Source organism: Hemiscyllium ocellatum, chromosome 11 (genome assembly GCF_020745735.1).
Source record: "Hemiscyllium ocellatum isolate sHemOce1 chromosome 11, sHemOce1.pat.X.cur, whole genome shotgun sequence".
Lineage (NCBI taxonomy): Eukaryota > Metazoa > Chordata > Chondrichthyes > Orectolobiformes > Hemiscylliidae > Hemiscyllium > Hemiscyllium ocellatum.
Window position 1 is genome coordinate 69,527,281 of NC_083411.1, and position 21,214 is coordinate 69,548,494.

Sequence of the window (21,214 nt, forward strand, 5' to 3'; positions counted from 1 at the left end):
GGTCAAGATCCTGTTGTAATCTGAGGTAACCCTCTTCACTGTCCACTACACCTCCAATTTTGGTGTCATCTGCAAACTTACTAACTGAACCTCTTATGTTTGCATCCAAATCATTTATGTAAATGACAAAAAGTAGAGGACCCAACACCAATCCTTGTGGCACTCCACTGGTCACAGACCTCCAGTCTGAAAAGCAACCATCCTCTGTCTTCTCCCTTTGAGCCAGTTCTGTATCCAAATGGCTAGTTCTCCATGTATTCCATGAGGTCTAACCTTGCTAATCAGTCTCCCATGGGGAACCTTGTCAAACACCTTAGTGAAGTCCATGTAGATCACATCTACTGCACTGCCCTCTTCAATCCTGTTTGCTACTTCTTCAAAAAACTCAATCAAGTTTGTAAGAAATGATTTCCCACGTACAAAGCCATGTTGACTATCTCGAATCAGTCCTTGCCATTCCAAATACATGTAGATCCTGTCCCTCAGGATTCCCTCCAACAATGTGCCCACCACCAAGGTCAGGCTCACCGGTCTATAGTTCCCTGGCTTGTCTTTACCGCCCTTCTTAAACAGTGGTATCACGTTAGCCAACCTCCAGTCTTCCGCCACCTCACCTGAGACTATTGATGATACAAATTTCTCAGCAAGAGGCCCAGCAATCACTTCTCTACTTTCCCACAGAGTTCTCGGGTACACCTGATCTGTCCTGGAGATTTATCCATGACTACCCATTTCAAGACATCCAGCACTTCCTCCTCTGTAATCTGGACATTCTGCAAGATGTCACCATCTATTTCCCTACTGTCTATATCTACCATATCTTCTTTTTATCCGTCAGCCAAGGCTTCCTGATTGGACCAGATTAACAACTCCAATCAGGGAACTCATATTGTATGAGGTCCAGCTGGCTGTGACTGCAATATTTTTTGCATTTATCTCAATCCGTAATAAATGTCTAATAATCCTTTCAATACAATTTTAGCCAGGTCTAATTCTTATTTTATGGAAGCTAATCTAAATAATGTTCGATCATGTAAAAATACCCTGCTGGAGGCGAAGTCTAACCACACAGTGGTATTTATGAATTCAGTTTCTAAGAACCGTTTTCAGTAAATGCTGTTGAACCTTATGCTAATTCCTCAATATTCTCTACAGAAGGATACTGTCATTCTTTTGCAGTCAAGCCCTTTTATGACTTCCATTCCACACAGAGGGTCTTACAAAGCTACTCAGTTGTATCAAACAAAAATAAGAATGGACAATAAATCTCAGCCTTGCCATTGATGCTTATAGTTTGTGCATTTGTGCTCAATATGGAATAAGAACAAAGTTACCATAGCAGACTCTGAAGCTGTAACATATCTCAGATTCAAATCAAATGCTTGTGATTTATACTATCCATATTTGGCACCATTAGAGCTCAATATAGCAATAAGAAACTCCTGATCTCGTAGCATGGTCTAGCATGCTTGATTTGACACTGCAGTGTCCAGTTTTATATTCCAGACTGTGAGCTGTGCCTTCAGCAACAGACCCCACACTCTGGAACTCTCTCTAGAGTCCTCAGTCTCTCCAACTCATATGCTCTTCAATAATCTCCTTAAACCCATTTCATGCAAAGCTGAATACTTGCTCATGTAATTTCCCAGCTGCTTCAGTTTGAGTCCGCATCTATAAGATATTTTGAGATATTTCTGGTGCACTAAGTGCAAGTTGCTGTCTGTTTCTAACTCTCTGCCTACATTCTGAGTTCAAGCCTGCCTTTTCTATTCACATTTACTCCTCAATTGTGGCATCTGTACTGATTGGTATACTTATCCAACTGCTGCATTGTTATTACAGCATGAGACCAGCATCAAGAGAAGTCAACTAGAGTGAAGGTGATGTTAAACACCCTAGGGACAAATTAATTCACAGGGTGACAAGACCAGTATTTATTGTCTCTCACTAATTATCGTTAACTGAGAGGCTGGTTGGAGGGAAGTTTAGTGTCAATAGTTGATCCCATGTGTCACAGAGGCAAGACTAACTATGAATAGCATTTCATCTCCTATAGAACATTCATCCTTCAGGTACATTCCATTAACAATCCATATGTTCACTATTGCTAACACCTCTTCATTCCAAATTCATTCACTAAATTTAAATTTCCCAATTGCCATGAAACCTCCTGGAATCCAGCAGAATACCTGTTGTGCTGTTGCTCCCCAATATGACTTGGTGAGCAGGATGGGATCAAAGAAGTGAGAAGAATCAGACCTTCTAATAAAGACTCTTGGTCTGTTTCACTTTGGCAAAAATCATTGTCTGAACACTCAGTTTCAATTGTTCACATTTAGCATCAATGCAGGGCTGAGAATGTTTTATACCAACACTGAACTTGGAGTTTATATTCAGTTTGAGTCATTTAACTGAGAGAATATTGAAGGATGGCCCTTTTTCTTGAATAAAGGCTTTGACAACCCTTGCAACGGTTAATAACATAGACAGGGATTAGATAGATGTGCTTCAATATCAAGTGTTTATATAGTAAACACTAACCATGACAACACAGTGTCTTGTGGTTTTTTGATTGTAACAGTCCTTTATCACATTACAATTGGCCATTATAAGGTACTTATTTCACTGTACATTTCAACAACATTCATCTTACACATCTATTTAAGATGAAAGAAAAGTAGACCATTGACAGTGATATATGACGGGATAGATTACATTGTACAAATGTTATATCTCTGTTTTGTCAACTTCCCTGAGATCTCCATTAACCACAGCCTCAGCAAATTCACTTGTGGAAAGTTAGATGCAGAATACACAGCAAGATTCCTTATTTTCATTGTAATAAATAACTCTTTGACCCTTTTCCTTTCAGGACAAAGTTTGCTTGTGTCAGCTGATGAAGGAAGATATATTGCCTTATTAATTGGAACTGACATTCAAAATAAAGCACATTTCAACACGTGATTCCTGCCAATATACCATCTGCATACATTTATATTTAATTCCCAATTACTTGTCAGTGTGAGGTCATCAGTGTGCCCTTTCTAAAAATTATACAAAAAAAATGATACTCTCGTTTTCACTTACTGTCACTTTTCCAGCTGTTGATTGAATTGAGTCATTCTGCAACCCTTTGTAAAGATGGAATTATTGGGTGTTCAGAATATTCAGCTGAACAATATGTGGTAAGGAGATCAATGTGTTGTTTTTATTCTATTTTGGCTAATATTTCTAATAAGAGTAGACTGCTTCATATTTCCATAGGGATTTTGATTGGAGGTTAGGCTAGCTAATCTTGCATGCTTTTCATCTAATTCTTTCTCAGACTTTCTTTGGAGTTAAAATGCCTGCCTTGCATTTATGAAACATGTTGAAATTGAATAAAATGTCTCATATGGTGATGATCTTTAATTGTAAAGACAATTTATTTTTAACTTGGACTTTATCCATTTTATGTACATTTGCCTGAGCAATGGTATCTATGAAAAGGAAACCACAAATCAATAATATGTATCATTGGTAATGATTCAAAGGGTCTATTTTAATCCCAGGATGAAAGTACTGCAGATGCTGGAGATTGGAGTCGAGAGTGTGGTGCTGAGAAAGCACAGCAGGTCAGGCAGCATCGGAGGAGGAGGAAAATTGACGTTTCAGGCAAAAAGCCCTTCATCAGGCTCCCAACCAACTGTCAGAAACCAGTGGGTGAGCAATTAAAAAATGCTTCAGTCACTTACCCAACTCTAATCCACTGTCTTTCTGTGGTTTTCTTTTTAAACTGACAGGAGGTTCACCTGCAGGTGACTTCATTGATTCTTCAAATTAGATCCTTATGCCATTGGGGCCCAACTGCAATTTTAAACTGAGGCCTGTTCAGAGAGCCCATTATGTGCACTGAAGGACATCATGGCTCTCTTTCTCCACCCTTGGAATGATATGGTCCTCCCCAGTGCAGCAAGACATTGTCACCCTCCCAACAAATGGTTGGCATGGCAGTTCAGTGGTTAGCACTGCTCCCTCACACTGCCAAGGACCTGGGTTCAGTTCCAGCCTTGGGTGACTGTCTGTGTGAAGTTTGCACATTCTCCCCCTGTCTGCATGGATTTCCTTCAGGTCCTCTGGTATCTTCCCACAATCCCAAGATGTGCAGATTAGGTGGATTGGCTCTAATGGTCAGGGATGTGTGGCTAGATGTATTTGCTATAGGAAATGCAAGGTTACAGGGCTAGGGTAAAAGGATGGGTCTGGGTGTGATTGTTTTGGAGTGTCAGTGTGGACTTGCAGGGCCTGTTTCCACACCACAGGGATTCTATGACAAACATAGAGCCAGATGAAAGACTGAAATGAGTATTTCATTTCCCTGGTTATGCAACATTAAGGGAGAAGAGATGTTGTTGACAGTACTTGCTCAGCAATAACCTGCTCATTTTACGTTCACTCCTGATTTAATGAGTGGTCAAAATATGGACCTAAAAGCTCAGTCCAGGAGGTAAGGTGAGACTGACTGCCCCTGAGATCAAGCCCCTGACTGTGTATAGTATCAAGCAGCCTAATTAAGACAAAAGTCAATAGATGTCACGGAAATACTCCCTATTGATTGGAGTCATACCAGTTTAGCTGTTGGAGTCAAAATTTCAACTCCAAGACATTGCTGCATGAGTTCCTCATGGTCCTGAGCACAACCATTTTCAGCTGATTCATCAGTGACCTTCCCTCCATCTTAAAATCTGAAGTAGAGATGTTTGCTGATGATTGCACATTAAACAGTTTCATCTCAACTTCTCAAATAACTTCACAGTCTATTCTCATATGCAAACAAGCCTGAACAACAGCTGCTGTCACAGCAATTAAATTTGTACCATCCAAGTGCCAACCATTGACCATCTCCAATGAGAAAAAATGTAACCATCAGGTTGTGACATTTAATTACATTAGCATTACTGATGCCTACCAGCCAGATCCTGGGAACACCAATGTTCAGAAAATCATTGCAACAGCCACATACGTACTTGTTTTTTAAAAGAAAGAACGTTCTGGAAATACCAGGCAGGTCTGGCAGCATCTGTGAAGAGAGAGAAAGAAACTGGGTTGCAGGCCAGTGACCTTCATGCAACAAATATGGTGGGTCCAAGAGCAAATCAGAGGCAGTTATAATAACAGTTAAAAATCTCAGCACCATCTGCAGAAAGTAGCACAAAATGACTGAGATCCCACTCATCACATGAAACATTCAAGCCTGAAGTTTTAGCTTGGTTCAGGAGTGCACGATTCCTGGCCTCACAATCAATTCCAGATAAAGAGGGCCCAGGTTGTTTAGTTGCTCGTTCTGTTTGGGGGTGGGGTGTGGGAGGCCTGCGGCTTCCTGAGGGAGTTTGAATGCATCCACAAAGGGGAGCCAGCTGTGGAGGCAGGCTCTAGGTTAGTTTTGGATGTTTTTGCATTTATGAAGCAGGCCATGTAGCTTTCTCACAAGATCAAAGAAGGCACTATGGAATGGGTGCAGGAATCAAAACAAGGCTTTTAAAATATGAAAATAATTACACAGGGCGAATAGTGAAATAACTTTGAATGATTGGTGAAGCATGAACAAATGGGCACTAACTGAATTAATCACTGGAATGATGACAAGCAAGTAGTGGTATAATTTTAAAACAGATTGGATTGTTTTGCATGGAATTCTCAACAATGGAACATTTAAGCTGAAAGTGCCTAGCCTTTAAAAGATGTGTTATACAAGTCATTGTCACATTTTGGATCTGACTGGGTTGCTGAGCCTTTGACCAACACTGAGCTTTAACCAGTCAGAGTCAAAGCTGTCTACCACTTGCAACCCCTGAACTGCCTCACCATCAAAATCTTTCATCATTCGCCGTCCCCTCCTAGCCACGTTTCTGCTCCAGTGGAAATAATCCCAGATTCATGAGTTTCTCAGTTTCGGTAGGACCTATACATTTCAAATTCACTTCACAGTCATTCTCCCTAGCATACCTTTTATCCGTATTCTTTTTATTCTGTATTTCTTACAACACTCTACCAAGCAATCTCTGAGAATCATTAACTGCAGCATTCCTTCTCATTTTCAACAGTGACAAGAAATGATTCCAAATATTCCTTATAGGCTTATTGTTAATGAACCACAGAACCCAGCATTACTAAATTGATAAGAATTTTCCCTGTTGTTATGAATTATATGTTTGCAACCAAGGTTTGAATATCAAAACTTGAAATAGTCACTGGATGTGAAAAATATTTAAGTTAAAATTCAGCCCAGTCGGCTTGCTTCCTTTAAGTTTTATGATATTGTTTATTTCTTCCAAATGTTTTACTATAAATTGGCTGCACAAGAAATCTTGTAAAACATTAGGACCTATTGACCTTGAAATCTTACTATCTACTACTGGCCTGTGAATAGGAAATCTGTGTGTTTCACTGGGGTATTATACTGGTTAAAATGACAGTGCGAGAGATTTCCAATGAACATGGTCAAAATTTGAATATTGGTTCCTTAGCAGTGCAAGGTCACAGTATTTCTGAAACCTTTATGCTGCAGCTGAAGTAATGAATTGCACAAAGGAAATAAATTAATGCAGGCTTCAACAGAATATGCAAAGCCCCAGCAGCAATTGTATATGTGAACTGCTTATTTTACAGACTGCTTTTGGATCTTGCTTCTTTAAGATCTTTCTTTATGAAGCAGTTTCTATGCATCAGCATTGAAACGTGTTGCTGCGTTTGATCGAACTGGGCTTTGATCTGATGGGCACCTGTATGCTTGAAAAAGTTCAACAAAGCAAGGACCGAGTGAAGAGGGCTTAAACAATTTGAAGTGAATTGATTAAAGTGAAAAAATGTTTTTTTTCATGCTCTCAATAGCCTTCCTTTCATCACACTCCACCACACCATGATTCCATGTTGACAATTAACTGATGTTTCTTATCTACCTGTTGCCCTTTGATCAGTATATATTTCCTGAAAAATGCTAATATATTTAGATCTGAGGGTAATTTTGAGTGGAAATTTCACTTGTGAATGGGAACATTTGTAATGACTAATACTTGCTACTTTTCACCAAGTATTAATGTCCCAGCATTCATGGTATAAAAAGTTTACTTAATTTTGCTTTTGAAAAAGGGATGCACATCTCCCTTTCATTTAAATTATTTTGGAGGGTAATAAGGAACATTTTCTGGAGCTTTATATTTGTGTAAGAAAAGGGAAGATGCTTGGTTCTTAAGCACATAAATTGCTGCTGAGGATTTTAAGCTCAATGCACTTGCATTCCTTCTCTGTTCACAATAGGAATGATAAGTCACATTATTGAAGCATAAGATTCTAAGGGTAAGGTGGATGCCAAGAGGATATCTGTCCTTGTGAGTAATTCTAGAACTCATGGGTACAATTTCAGAAAGAAAGGTTATCCATGGTTGTGCCTGACATTGGTTAGCTCACTTTTGAAATGCTGCATTCAATTCTGGTCTTCCTGGTATAGGAAAGATGTTGTGAAACTTGAAAGGGCACTGAACAGATTTACAAGGATGTTGCCAGGGCTCAAGATTTTGAGCTATTGGGAGAGGCTCAACAGGTTAGGGCTGTTTTCCCTGAAGTGTCGAAGGCTGAGGGATAACCTCATAGAGGTTTATAAAATTGTGAGAAGTAGTGATAGACTGAATAGCCAAGGTCTTTTTCCTTGGTAAGGGAGTCCAAAACTAGGGGACATGGGTTTATGGTGAGAGGGGAAAGATATAAAAGGGATGTAAAGGGCAATGTTTTTCACGCAGAGGGTGGTACATGGTGGAACGAACTGCCAGAGGAAGTGATAAAAGCTGGTACTATCACAACATTTAAAAGACATCTGGATGGGTACATGAATAGGAAGAGTGTAGAGAGATATAGGTCAAATGCTGGCAAATAGAACCAGATTAATTTAGGATATCTGGTCGGAATGGACATGTTGGACTGAAGGTTCTGTTTCCATGCTCTACACCTCAATAACTCTATGAGGAAAAATATTTTATCTTGTTAGCCTTCGCAAACCTATATTTCAGAGAGAACTGGAGCCTGGGTTATTGAACGTTTTTAAGGCTGAGATAGACAGTGTTTAGATCCAGAAGAGAGTAAAGTTATGAGGAGCACAGATAGAGTAGATTGGAAGAAATATTTCCCCTGGGTGGAAGGATCAAACATTATCTTAAATCATTGGTCCCAATGATGTAAGATAAGGGGCAGAAGATGCAGAGGAGATGTGAGGGAAAATATTTTCACCTGGGGGATGGTGGGAATCTGGAACTCTTAGCCTGCGATGGTATTAGAGGCAGAATTATTTAGCATGTAGCACGTGCTGGAAAATAGGATTAGAATAGTTAGTGATTGTTTTTGACTTATACAGACACAGTGGGCCGAATGGCCTTTTTTCTGTGCTATAGCTCTTTATTTCTCAAGGTTTATAGGGGGGTAAGCAGGAAGGGGGAGTTGAGGCTACAATTTACATCAGTCCCTACCAAGTTGAATGGTGGGCTCGTTTCAAGTGCCTGAATGGCCTATTTCTGATCCCACGTTTTTAGGTTCTTATGGTCCAGCAATAACTGGATTGGGGTGAAGTGAATCAATTCTTGCCCACATCAAAATGATGAGCAAAAGAGCACTTAAAACCATTATTGGCTAAAATTGTCTCCATCCTCTGGCAGCGCTGAGTGGGAATCCTGGGCCACGGGAAAATTTGAAAAATACTTCCAGATGTGCATTGTCTGATACTTTCTTTGACAACGCTGTGATGGTTTCATACCCTAATTCTTGTGCATAAAGGGGTAGTTAAAGAAGGACTAAAACCAGAAAATGCTGGAAATGACCAGAAGGTCCTTAGCACCTTCCAACCCACAACTAGTTCCATCTAGAAGGACAGGGGAAAAAGGTACTTGGGAACACCACCCCCTGCAAGGTCCCCTCCAAATCACTCACCACCCTGACTTGGAAATACACCACCATACCTTTAGAGTCATTGGGTCAAAATCTTGGCAGTTTTGGATGTTTGTGCATTTATGAAGCAGGCCATGTAGCTTTCTCACACGATCAAAGAAGGCTCTACAGAATGGACACAGGAATCAAAACAAGGCTTTTAAAATATGAAAATAATTACACAGGCGAATAGTGAAATAACTTTGAATGATTGGTGAAGCATGAACAAATGGGCACCAACTCCGAATTAATCACTGGAATGATGACGAGCAAGTCGCGAAAAAATTTTAAAACAGATCAGATTGTTTTGCACGGAATCCTCAGCGATGGAATACTTGGCTGAAAGTGCCTAGGGTTAAAAAGCCATTGTCACATTTTGAATCTGACTGGGTTGCTGAACCTTTGACCAACACTGAGCTTTAACCGGTTGCAGTCACAGCTGTTTACCACTGTAACAGTCACAACCCCTGAACTGTCCCACCATCAAAATCTTTCATCATTCTCTGTCCCTTCCTAGCCATGGTTCTGCTCCTACTGGCATTGTGGGTCAACCGACAGCAACTAGACTACAATGATTCCAGAAGGCAGCTCACCATCACCTTCTCAAGGGCAAATAGGGATGGGCTATCAATTCTGGCCAGCCAGTAACGCACAAGATGAATAAAAAAAGGTCAGGCAGCAGCTGTTTACGAAGTGCTGTTGTCCCCCGTTGAAAGATTTGTGGAGAGCCTGCTCCTAATGTGATATATCCGCGGTAACGACATTAATTTCTTATCCGTGAAACTTCTGCCCTTTTCTCAGACACAATCCATTTTTGAAGAGCCGCTGGCCAATCAGATATCCAGCTGCTTTGTAGTCCCAACAGCACCACTCGGGTGAATGGCAACTGCTGCCACTGCAGGCTATCCCTAATGCTGAGGAGCCCAGGCAAGTCAGAAATATTGTCAAGGTAGATTCAATGGAGGTATTCAAGAGGGCATTGGATGATTATTTGGGCAGAAGTGACATGCAGGAAGATGGGGGAGTATGCAGGAGACTGGTGTTGGGTAACAGACCTGCTGCAAACCCGATGGGCCAAAGGGCCTCATTCTGCACCATGGCAGTTGTCTGACTCAGTGAAGACAGGAGTAAGGGTCTAAACAAGGTGGGTGAAGGACCAGGTTCAAGAGACTGGGGTGTGGGCATTGGTTAAAGGGAAAGGCTGAAGGCCTAGCGGGATGCATTTGATGGGCCTGGGGGTGGGCCTGCAAAGGAAATTCACTCACCCCTTTGGTTGACATCAATCCATGTTACTAAAGTTGCAAGCTGTCCACATGACATTAGACCCTTCCTGGTTAAGGCCCTAAAATGGCAATAGGTGGTGAATTATGGTGCTCCATGTGCCCAAGGACAGGCAAAGCATCCAATGTTTCAACCATTCATAGAATCAGCAATCCCTACAGTGAGGATCAGGTTATTCAGTCCAGTGAGTCCACACTGACCCTCTAAAAAGCATCACACCCAGACTCAACCATATATTTCTCATGGCTAATCCATCTGTCCTGAGCATCTTTGGACTGTGGGAGCACCTAGAGGTGACCTATGCAGACAAGGGGAGAATGTGTGAACTCTGCACAGACAGTCGCTCAAGAATAGAATCGAACCCAGGTCCCTGCAACTGTGAGCTAACCACTGAGCCAACGTGTCACTCTTCCCTGTAAGATTTCAGACAGGGTGCAATAGACAGATGGATAATGGGAGCATCAGATGCCTGATTGTACAGTACCTCCACCTAACCCAAACACCTCCCCATCTCAACCCACCCCAGGCTTTCACACCCACGGCCCTCAGGATGTAAAATCTGGACCCATGCTTTATGTCAATGGCCTTCCATCACAACCGTTCAGAATGACAGATGTAAATTAGAAAGCACATTTCTTAATGTGAAGAAAGCGAATACTGTTAATTAATGAAGAAAGCTTCGTTCACTTGGCAACCATTGTGCAGTTCAGTGATAATATCCAGTCTGCTGAATCAGCAGGTTTTTGGGTTAGTCCCTCTTTAGAGAATTGAAGTTTTCAATTAACCCTCACACCTTGACTTAACTCTTCAATTTTATTTCTCTCGTTTTAATGGGGCAGGACAGATTAGCAGTTGAAGGTTATTCCTTGCGGTTTCCGATATATTAAACTGATTACCTGCTTTAACAAATGAGGAGCTTTAAGTGACTGACATCAGTCACTAGATTTGCTTCTTTTCTGTTACTCCATGTAAATGAATCGCTAACCTGCCATGCTGTTGACTCTCAAATTCAATGATTCTCCAATTGGACTTGCCTTTAACCAGTTTTCAGGCCCAGTTGGAAGGAAAGTCATTGTTTTCTGGTCTTCATAGGATTATAGGATGCTTATAGTACACCAGATTTAGACTTAGATTTAGATTTTATTGTCATGTACACTCAAGTACAGAGAACAGGAGTACAGTGAAAGTTTACAATGTTGCCACACACTGCGCCATCTTAGGTACAAAGGTACCTAGGTACGAGAAACTTAGGCACAAAGTAGCAAAAGAAACAAATTTAACAAAGTTAAGCATCACCTTCATAGAATAAATAGAAAAATAAAGAGCTAAAGAAATAGCTAACATTAAAGTCCTTCTTAATATAAATGAGAAACGTAAAGCAATGAAGTTAAAAGTTCAGCAGCCTTTGATGAGTCCTCTCCTTAGTTCAGTCTCTAGGAGACCTTAACTGCCTGACCTTGGTGCTGCTGCACAGATGCCAGGGGAACTTCCTCACTGCTTGCTGTTCTCTCGTCGAGCCATCGCTGCTGTTACTGCCTTCAGCACATGCCTGGGGAGGAGCCACTTGCACACCAAGATGCTGCCACACCGGGCTGAGAGACTGGATCGAGATAATGCCAAGCCAGGCTGAGTCATTGCCAAGTCAAGGAGGCCACTCAGCCCTTTTGTGTTCACACTGCCTTTCTGAACAAATCATGTAACCAGTGCCACCTCCACCTTTTCCCCATCTTTCTTCTGCTGACAATAACCTAACTGTCAGTGATAAGCCTCAATTGAATATCCCTTTGTATTTCTTTATAATCTTCATTTAATGTAATTTTCTGACAACGTATACAATTTAAAAAGCTTCCCCACTTGCAGGTTCATAAACAGTGTATCTGAAATGAGCAGAATTGTTGATTAAATCAATTGGTATTTTGAATTTGAAGAAAAATCAAAATAAATTAACTTCTAATTGTTCATTCTGACCTGTTAGTATCCACTTTGAGTTTGTGTGTACTGTGATGAAATACTTGAGACACACTTTGACATTGGTGAACGTGATACAAATTTGAATACAATTGACTGCTGGAATCCATCCATGAAGAAAACCCTTATGACCACAAGCTGCACATCAATAAGAAACCTCAAGAGATTACAACATGAGAAGTAAAAAAAAATCCCACTTCCACTGTCATTTTATCTACGAATTGCCTTTGAACAGGATATTGTTCTGCATTACTAGGAACTGGTCTCTTATATTGTGGAGATTGGGCATTAAGCAAAATTATACTTGTGGCCAATTTCAGATGTGGGTATGGTACCAGTCACCTTTGTGAGCAGTTCAGATTCTTGCACTGACTTTCATACACACTATTTGAACCTCCTAGTGTGGGACCACTCAAGGTTGTGGTTTCGAGTCCCGTTCCAGGAGGCTGAAGCACAAAATCCAAACTGTTAGTAAATCACAGGGGGTCCACTACACTGTCAGAGATGTACATAACCACCATAAGACACCAACGTTTAAAAGACATTTGATTAAGTACATGGTGGCATGGTGGCTCAGTGGTTAGCACTGCTGCCTCATAGCACCAGGGATCTGGGCTCAATTCCCACATCAGGTGACTGTCTGTGTGGAGTTTGCACATTCTCCTTGTGTCTGTGTGGGTTCCCTCCGGGTGCTCTGGTTTCCTCTCACGGTCAAAAGACATGCAGGTAAGGTGGATTGGCCATGCTAAATTGCCCATAGCGTTCAGCAATGTGTAGGTTAGGTGCATTAGTCAGGGGAAAAGTAAAGCAATTGGGTCTGAGTGGGATTCTCTTTGGAGGGTTGGTGTTGGGCCAAATGGCCTGTTTCCACACTGTAGGAATTCTATGAATAGGAAAGGCTTGGAGGGATATGGACCGGGAACAGGTCGGTGGGAGCAGTTTATGTTTGGAATTATGTTTGACATGGATTGGTTGGGTAAAAAGTGAGGTCTGCAGATACTGGAGATCAGAGCTGAAAATGTGTTGCTGGTTAAAGCACAGCAGGTCAGGCAGCATCCAAGGAACAGGAAATTCGACGTTTCGGGCACAAGCCCTTCATCAGGTTTCCACGCTGTATGACTCTATAAGGAAAAACAGGAGTAGGCAATTCAGCCCTTGAGTCTGCTCTTCCATTTAATACAATCATGGCTGATCTCATTCCTCAATGCTACACTCCTGCCCCAGCACCATACCCCTGTAGAGGAGCAAATTACTGCAGATGCTAGAATCTGAACTGAAAACAACAAATGCAGCAATCACAGTGAATCAGACAGTATTCATGGAAAGAGAGCAAGCTAACGTTTCAAGTCTAGATAGCTCTTCATCAGTATCCATTACCCTGTTCCTAACCAAAAATCTATCTCTTCCTTAAAGTTTCTCATTTCAAGTATCTCCATTGAGATTTTAAACTGCTTAGGAGGAGATAAAAAGTCTTGCAACATCAATTCAATGTAAAGGAAAAGTATTTATACTCAGGTATTTTGTTCAATAATGTATCCTTGACCAATATCTCAAAAATAGATTATCACAATTATATCAGGGAGCCTGCTGTGTGGAAATTGGTTGCCTATTGTCTTCCATAAAACATACTCCATTGGTTACAAGGCATTTTGAAATGTCCTGAGATCATTAAAAGCTCTATGCAATTTCAAGTTCTTTCAAGATCTTTACACTTGCGGCATTGTATGGGGGTGAGTTTTCTTCATTGTTGGACCTCAATTATTTGAACTGAAGTGGGGACTACATTCATAACGGTGTAATGTAGTTATTCTAAGAGAAGAAATATTACCCTGGTGAGTATTGCTTAGTATAATATTTATTTACAAATGTGTATGGGCCATGATGACTCTAACAAAGCTTGATCATGTTTTTATTTGAATAAGGATTGCAATCTGTCCTGCTACAAGTTAACATTGTCAGTGACTGGTGTACTGCATGTGCATAATTAACCAATTTGCATTGTGATACTTTGTTTGGCTGGCTTTTGGAAATCCTCTTCAGACACATTTACTGTCCATGCACAATTTTCTGAATTAATCATGCAGAAACTTGCTAAAGTCTCCAGGGTTTCTGAGATAATGAGATTTTACTGTAAACTCTTGAAGGTTTGTAAGTGCGGGGGCGCCGATGAATAAATTTGCTGTTGACAATATTTATGGGGAGAGGGTGGGTGTGAGTGCAGTTTGGAGAGAGGGGAGATATGCTTCTGCCTGATGCAATTGCATATTTCCTAATCTTTCCTGATCTGAAATATTTGTTGCGTCAGGTTAATGACATGTGAACTGTTAATTTTTCATAAGCGTATGGCAAGTATTAGAAAGGAAAAATAAGCAATGATTTCATTAACATATTAGAAAGTCATATTATCAACTTTCTGTATATTTTGGAACATCTATCAGGAAAAGGTAATTCCCATGCCAAATACTCTTGAAGCAACCTCAGACACAGCTTATGTTGGCTGAAGAAAGGCAATAATGAATTTTATTACAATGAGCAGAAATGATAAGATATGATTACAAGTTTCCTCACATCGACTCCATTTGCCTTGAGTATTTAATTTTTACAGTACAATATTGTTACACATTGGTAAGTATAGGGGAGGGAGTGGTGTAATGGTAATGTTAATGATTTAGTCATTCATTAACCCAGGCTATTGTCCTTGGAATGTGGGTTCAAATTTTACCTTGGCAGATTGAATTTGAGTTCAATAAATACATGGAGTAAAGAGCTGGTCTAATGTGACCATACAACCACTGTCAACTGCTGCAGAAAATCATCTGATATAGCCATGCCCTTTCAGGAAGGACATCTGCCATCCTTACTTGGTCTGGACTACATGACCTCTTATAACTGCCCTCTGGCGATCAGGGATAGGCAAAACATGTTGGCAAAAGTGAGGACTGCAGATGCTGGAGATCAGAGTCAAGATTAGAGTGGTGCAGGAAAAGCTCAGCAGGTCAGGCAGCATCCAAGGAGCAGGAAAATCGACATTTCGGATGAAAGCAGGGAAAAGGCAGGGAGCCTCTGGGGTGGAGAGATAAATGGGAGGGGATGGGGCTGGACAGAAGGTAGCTAAGAGTGCAATAGGTAGATGAAGGTGGGGTTGAAGGTGATAGGTCGGAGAGGAGATGACCTGGGGGTTGCAGTGAGTGTGAGAGAGAGAGAGAGAGAGACACCCAGTGAGCCATGTTGGTCTAGCCAGTGAATAAAATCTACTTCATGATAGAGATGTGTGTGTCTCTCTCTCTTTTCAAAGTGTTTTCTAATGAGAGAATGAACATTTCATAGGATCAGGAAGTCAAGGCATAACTCTAGTTCAGTTAACCTCACACGTTCTGTCATTTTTGGGACACAGGCATCATTGACCAAATGGGCACTCAATGTCCATCCTTACTGGGGCTGCAAAGGTTTACTGTGATGAAATACCTTCTGAGGACAACTTGCAGTGCAGTTAACATTCCACTATGTTGTTGTCACTGGAGTCACACAAAAGCCGTATTGTATCCTCAACATTCTCAAATGGGACACCCCTTATTATTAAGCGAATCCCCTTTGATCCAGACTCTGTCACAAGGGGAAAAGTCTACCTTGTCGAAGTCTCTGCAGAATCTGATATCTTTCAGTAATATTACCCCTCGTCCTTCTCAACTCCAATCCAACATGTCCAACCTGTTCAATCTTTCTTCAAAAGCTAAACCCCTCGTCTAATGTATGGGTCTAATTAACCTTCTGTTTACCGCTTTCAATACAAGTACATCTTTAAGTGAGGGGACCAAAACTATACATAGTTTTACTAACTATAGTCATTTGTAGCAAGACGTCCTTCCTTTTCTATGCCATTCCATTTGCAATAAAGGCCAAAATTCTGTTTATCATTTACATTACTTGCTTTACCTGCAGGCTGACTTTTTTGTGATTTACATACAAGGATACCCAAATCCCTCACCGCAGCATTTTATAATCTCTCCCCATTTAAGTAATACCCTGCTTTTGTTTTGTTCCCACTCAAGCCGATGATTTTACATTTTCTCACATTATATGCCATCTGTCAAATGTCTTCCCACTTGCTTAACCTTTGCAGACTTTTTGCACCCTTCCCTATCTGTCTTCTTATTATTAGCAAATTTGTTTATAGTTGGGTCTCTTCCTGTAAGATATTAGTACAGCCGATAAATAGTTGAAGTCACAGTACACATCACTTTGGCACTCCATTACTTACAGTTTTTAATCTGGAAGAGTCGCAAAATGTTGCTGAATGCTTCTCTCATAACGATGAAGGGGAGGTCATTGATGACGCTGCAGTGAGATTGTTAATCTCATTTGATGTTTTTGGGAAGTATTTTCAACAACTTCAATGGTTTGCCTCATTTTAATGAGAAGATTTCATGACTGACTCTCTGGGATCTGTTTTTTTTGTCATAAATTCAAGAATCATCACTTCCTGTTTGCTTTCCTCTTATCTGATGGTATCTTCCACAGTCCTAACTATTGTAGTTTTGCAACAAGTCAAGGAATAAGTCTAATGATTTAGAACTTAGCCGAAACTACACCGATATTGTTTTCCAGTAACAAGCAGAATTAATGATAGCTACTGGGAGTATAGTTGGATAACAGTTGTGGATAGCAGAATCCACCAAGCCTTTGCTGGAGATCTATCTATTGCCATCAGCCAATTCTCTCACTGGAAACATGAAGCTAAATAATGTAAGAATTCCCATTGCTTTCTGCGTGTTATCAGCATTGCTTCTGCATCAGTTCACAAGCCAAGAGCACAGACCTTTAGAACATAAATGAAGCAATCCTCAGCTACAGCTACAAGGGAATCATACCCCCAACTCTCTGCTGTAATAACATACTCGTTTAGGAAACCAATTTCCAGTTCGGCTCCTACAACAAACACTAGCGAATTCAAGCTGCCTCATGCCTAATTTAGTCAGAAAGAAATGCATCGGCGGTGTCAATAACACTAGTGCATTTAGCATGTTTCTGGTAGTACCTGGCTGCAGGAGACTATGCACCTAAACTGGACCTCTTTGGCCCACTCTCTGCCCAAGAAACAAACACTTCACATTCCGACATGAAGGCCCTGATTTCTGAATACAGGGTTTACATCAGGAGAGGTTGTCAACTGCAGTGGGAGTAGAGTAACGAGTCCTTCAATGCATCTGGAAAGGTCAGGCTGAAACAAGGTTCACATACTGTGATGATGGTAAGCAAATTATAAGTGTACTGATATCACTTTTAGAGTTCGGATTTGAAAATAGTTGGAACTGGGATTTTGTTAGGTTAAAATCAAAATCAAGGTTAGAAATTCCTTTTGGAATAGAAACTTAATCTGGAACACATCAGGGAGCAGGGAACAACTAGAGTGGTAATGGATTATTGTTTACACTCTGGTGGTTAATGACAGGTAGACTAAATGTTGAAGACAATTAATTTGTTTTCAGTTTGATAATAATCAAGGATTAATTTGAGATCAGAAAACCTAGAGATTGAAAGATTTTACATCAGTTTGGAGATAACCGTTTGAGGTCAGAAGTTAATATCACTTCCAGAAAGGAGGATTTTTTAGAGCATTTAAAGGAATAGTTAACTCACTAGAGAGAAAAAAAATTGCAACTTCCAGGCATGAGTGTTTGGTTAGACATCTGTAAGTTATTAGAAGCCGAAAGTCTAAGCTCTCAGTTTTATCAGTATTCATGTGAGGAGACTCTAAGAAGACACCTAAGTAATTGCAAAACAATCATACAGCCTACTACTGGTCTCACAAATGTCAAGGAAATTGTGTTGTGAGTACTGAAAACAGTAGACTAGATAAAAGTAAAAGTCAAAAAGTGTGGTGCTGGAAAAGCAGGTCGGATAGCATCCAAGGAGCAGGAGAGTTAATGTTTCTGGCATAAGTCCTTCATCAAGAAAGCATGGGGGACGGGCGCTGAGTGACAAATAGGAGGGTAGGGTGGGACTGGGGGGAGGTAGCTGGAAGGCGAAAGGGGGATGCAGGTGGGAGTGATTGTGATAGGTGAGTGGAGAGGTTGGGCAGATAGATGGGAAGGAAGATGGACAAGTAGGACAGGTCAAGAGGGTAATGCTGAGTTGGAGGGTTGGATCTGGGATGAGGGGGGAGAGGAAAGATTTGGAAATGAGTGAAGTCAATATTGATGATGTGTGGTTGGAGGGTCTCAAGGCGGAAGATGAGTTGTTATTCCTCCTTTCAACAAGTGGCTTGGACTTAGTGGTGGAGGGGGCCCAGGACTTGCATGTCCTTGGCGGAATGGGAGGAGGAGTTGAAGTGGTGGGGTTGCTTGGGGTGTGTGTGCCAATGATATTTCTTGAAATGTCCCACGAGTTGGCATCCTACCTCCCCAATGTAGAGGAGACCACATTGAGAACAACGGACACAATAGATGAGGTGTATGATTGTGCAGGAAAATCTCTGCTGGATGTGGAAGGATCCTTTGGGGCCTTGGATGGAGGTGAGAGAAGAGGTGTGGGTGCAGGTTTTATACCTGTTTGAGCAGGAATGGCCTCTGCAGAATGCTGATAGCGGTGGGGAGGGAAATATATCTCTGGTGGTGGGGTCTGATTGTAGGTGGAGGAAATGGCAGACGATAATGCACTGTATCTAGATATTAGCAATGTGGAAGGTGAGGATCAAGGGGTGTTCTATCCTTGTTGCTGCTGGAGGGGTGGGATTCAAGGATGGAGGTGCAAGAAGTGGAGGACTTGCAGTGGAGGGCATCATCGACCATGTGAGAGGGGTAGTTGTGGTCCTTGAAATAACTGGCCATCTGGGATGTTTTGGAGTGGAATTGCTTCTCCTGACAGCAGATGCGGCAGAGGCGGAGAAATTGGGGTTAAGGAATCACATTTTTACAGGATGCAGAATGGGAGGAGAGTGTAGTCCAGGTAGTCTTGGGAGTCAGTGGATTTGAAAAAGATGCCCATGTTGAGTCAGTCGCCAGAGATAGAGAATGGAGAGGTCCATTAATGGGAAGGAGATGTTCGAGATGGTCCAGGTAAACTTAAGGTCAGGGTGGAAGGTGAGAGTGAAGTTGATGAACTATTCTACCTCCTCGTGGGAGGATGAGGTGGCTTGCTGACACAGTCATCAACGTAGCGGAGGAAGAGGAGGGGAGTGGTGCTAGTGTAACAATGGATGATGGACTGTTCCATTCTATGATAAGACAGGCATAGCTGGGACCCATACAGGTGTCCATGGCTACCCCTTTGATTTGAAGGAAATGGGAGAGTCAAAAGAGAAATTGTTGAGGGTGAGGATCAGTTCCGCCAACTGAATGAGTGTGTTGGTGGAGGAGTACTAGTTGGGTCGGCGGGAGAAGAAGAAATGGAGGGCTTGGAGGCCTTCGTCATGGCATATAGATGTGTACAGGGGATTGGATGCCCATGGTGAAGATGAGGCACTGGGGGCCAGGGAATAAAAAGTCATGGAGGAGCTGGAGGATGTTGGTGGTGTCCCGAATGCATGTGGGGAGTACCAGGACCAAGGGGGACAGGCCAGTGTCGAGATATGAGGAGATAGGTTCAGTGGAGCAGGACCAGGCTGAGACAATGGGTCGATCGGGGCAGTCAAGTTTGTGAATTTTGGGTATGAGGTAGAACTAGGTGGTGCAGGATTCCCAGACTATGAGGTTGTAAGCTATGGGTGGGAGATCCCCTGAGGTGATAAGGTTGTGGATGGTCTGGGAGATGATGGTTTGGTGATGGGAGGTGAGATTGTGGTCTAGGGGTGGTAGGAGGAGGTGCCTGTGAGATAAAAATAAGTGCAAATAAATTGCTGCCTCATCTGCAAGGAGATTTGGAGCCTTGAACAAGGAGGAAGGAGGAGGTAAAAAGCCATGTATAAAATCTTCTGTGAATGCATGGGTAGGTGCCATGCGAGATATTATTTCTAACTTGGTTCAGGATACGGCTGTCAGAGAGAGCAAATGGTTCTTGCAATTGGACATGACGAGAATTCGTCGCTAGTGTATGACATGGAAATAATACCAAAATTGACCCAGGTTGATTCACCAGAAAAGGAGACTGCTACAGGACATTTAGACAAATCAGAGTTTCTGGAAATCCCTTATTCAATCTTCCTTCTACCATCCAGCTTTGAAATTGTGGCTCGGGATTTTCTCTGGGGTTGGATGTAGAGAATGGGTCCAAGGAAGTGAAGTTACAGAGGCATCACCTACTGGACAAACCTAATGTTGAAGGAAAAGTTCTTCTTCATTCCCTTCCCCAAAGCCCAAAAGACTCTGGTTGGGGTTAAAACTTGGGTCAGTCTTCAATCAGCATCACCATTTAGTCTGTTGACTTTTGTTTAGTCCACCTCAGACAGAAAAGTTGCAGGTTGTGTAGCTAATTGGTCCCTCTTGGAATCGGTAACCTTTGCTTGTGGCACATTCCAGCAGTATTTCCCCAAGTAATCAGGGAATTCTGTCACATGAATTTCAACTGGAGCAAACAGAATACTCCCATGCCAACACCTGGCAAGAATTCTATCTGGGCACCAAATAATTGTGTAGGGGAAGGCAATGGACCAGAGTGGGATGATTCACTTTAAATCGTGAACAGTTGCTTTCTTAACAGCAGAAAACAAAAGTGGAAACTTATGTGTTCAGTCTTTTCCATGTTTTCGCATCACCATTGGAGATGTAGAAATTAAAGACAAGGCCAGGAATCCCATTCCAATTCTGGAAATATTGCAAAAGCAACTGAAGGTTTATCTAAAACCCAGCAATAACGATCATCCCAAACTATGGGATTCATTGTCAGACTTGGATTTGTGACCATAACTGCAAGGAACACGTCAGGGATGAATACTCATGCAACGTGCTAGAATCTTGAGTTATCAATAGCAGCTGCAGAGTCTCCAGCTTACTTTCCAACACGTGGCCCAGCAGAATTTTTGCCCTGTTCTCATTGCTGGCGACTGGCACAAGTTGGAAGGATTTACAGGGTGATCCTAACC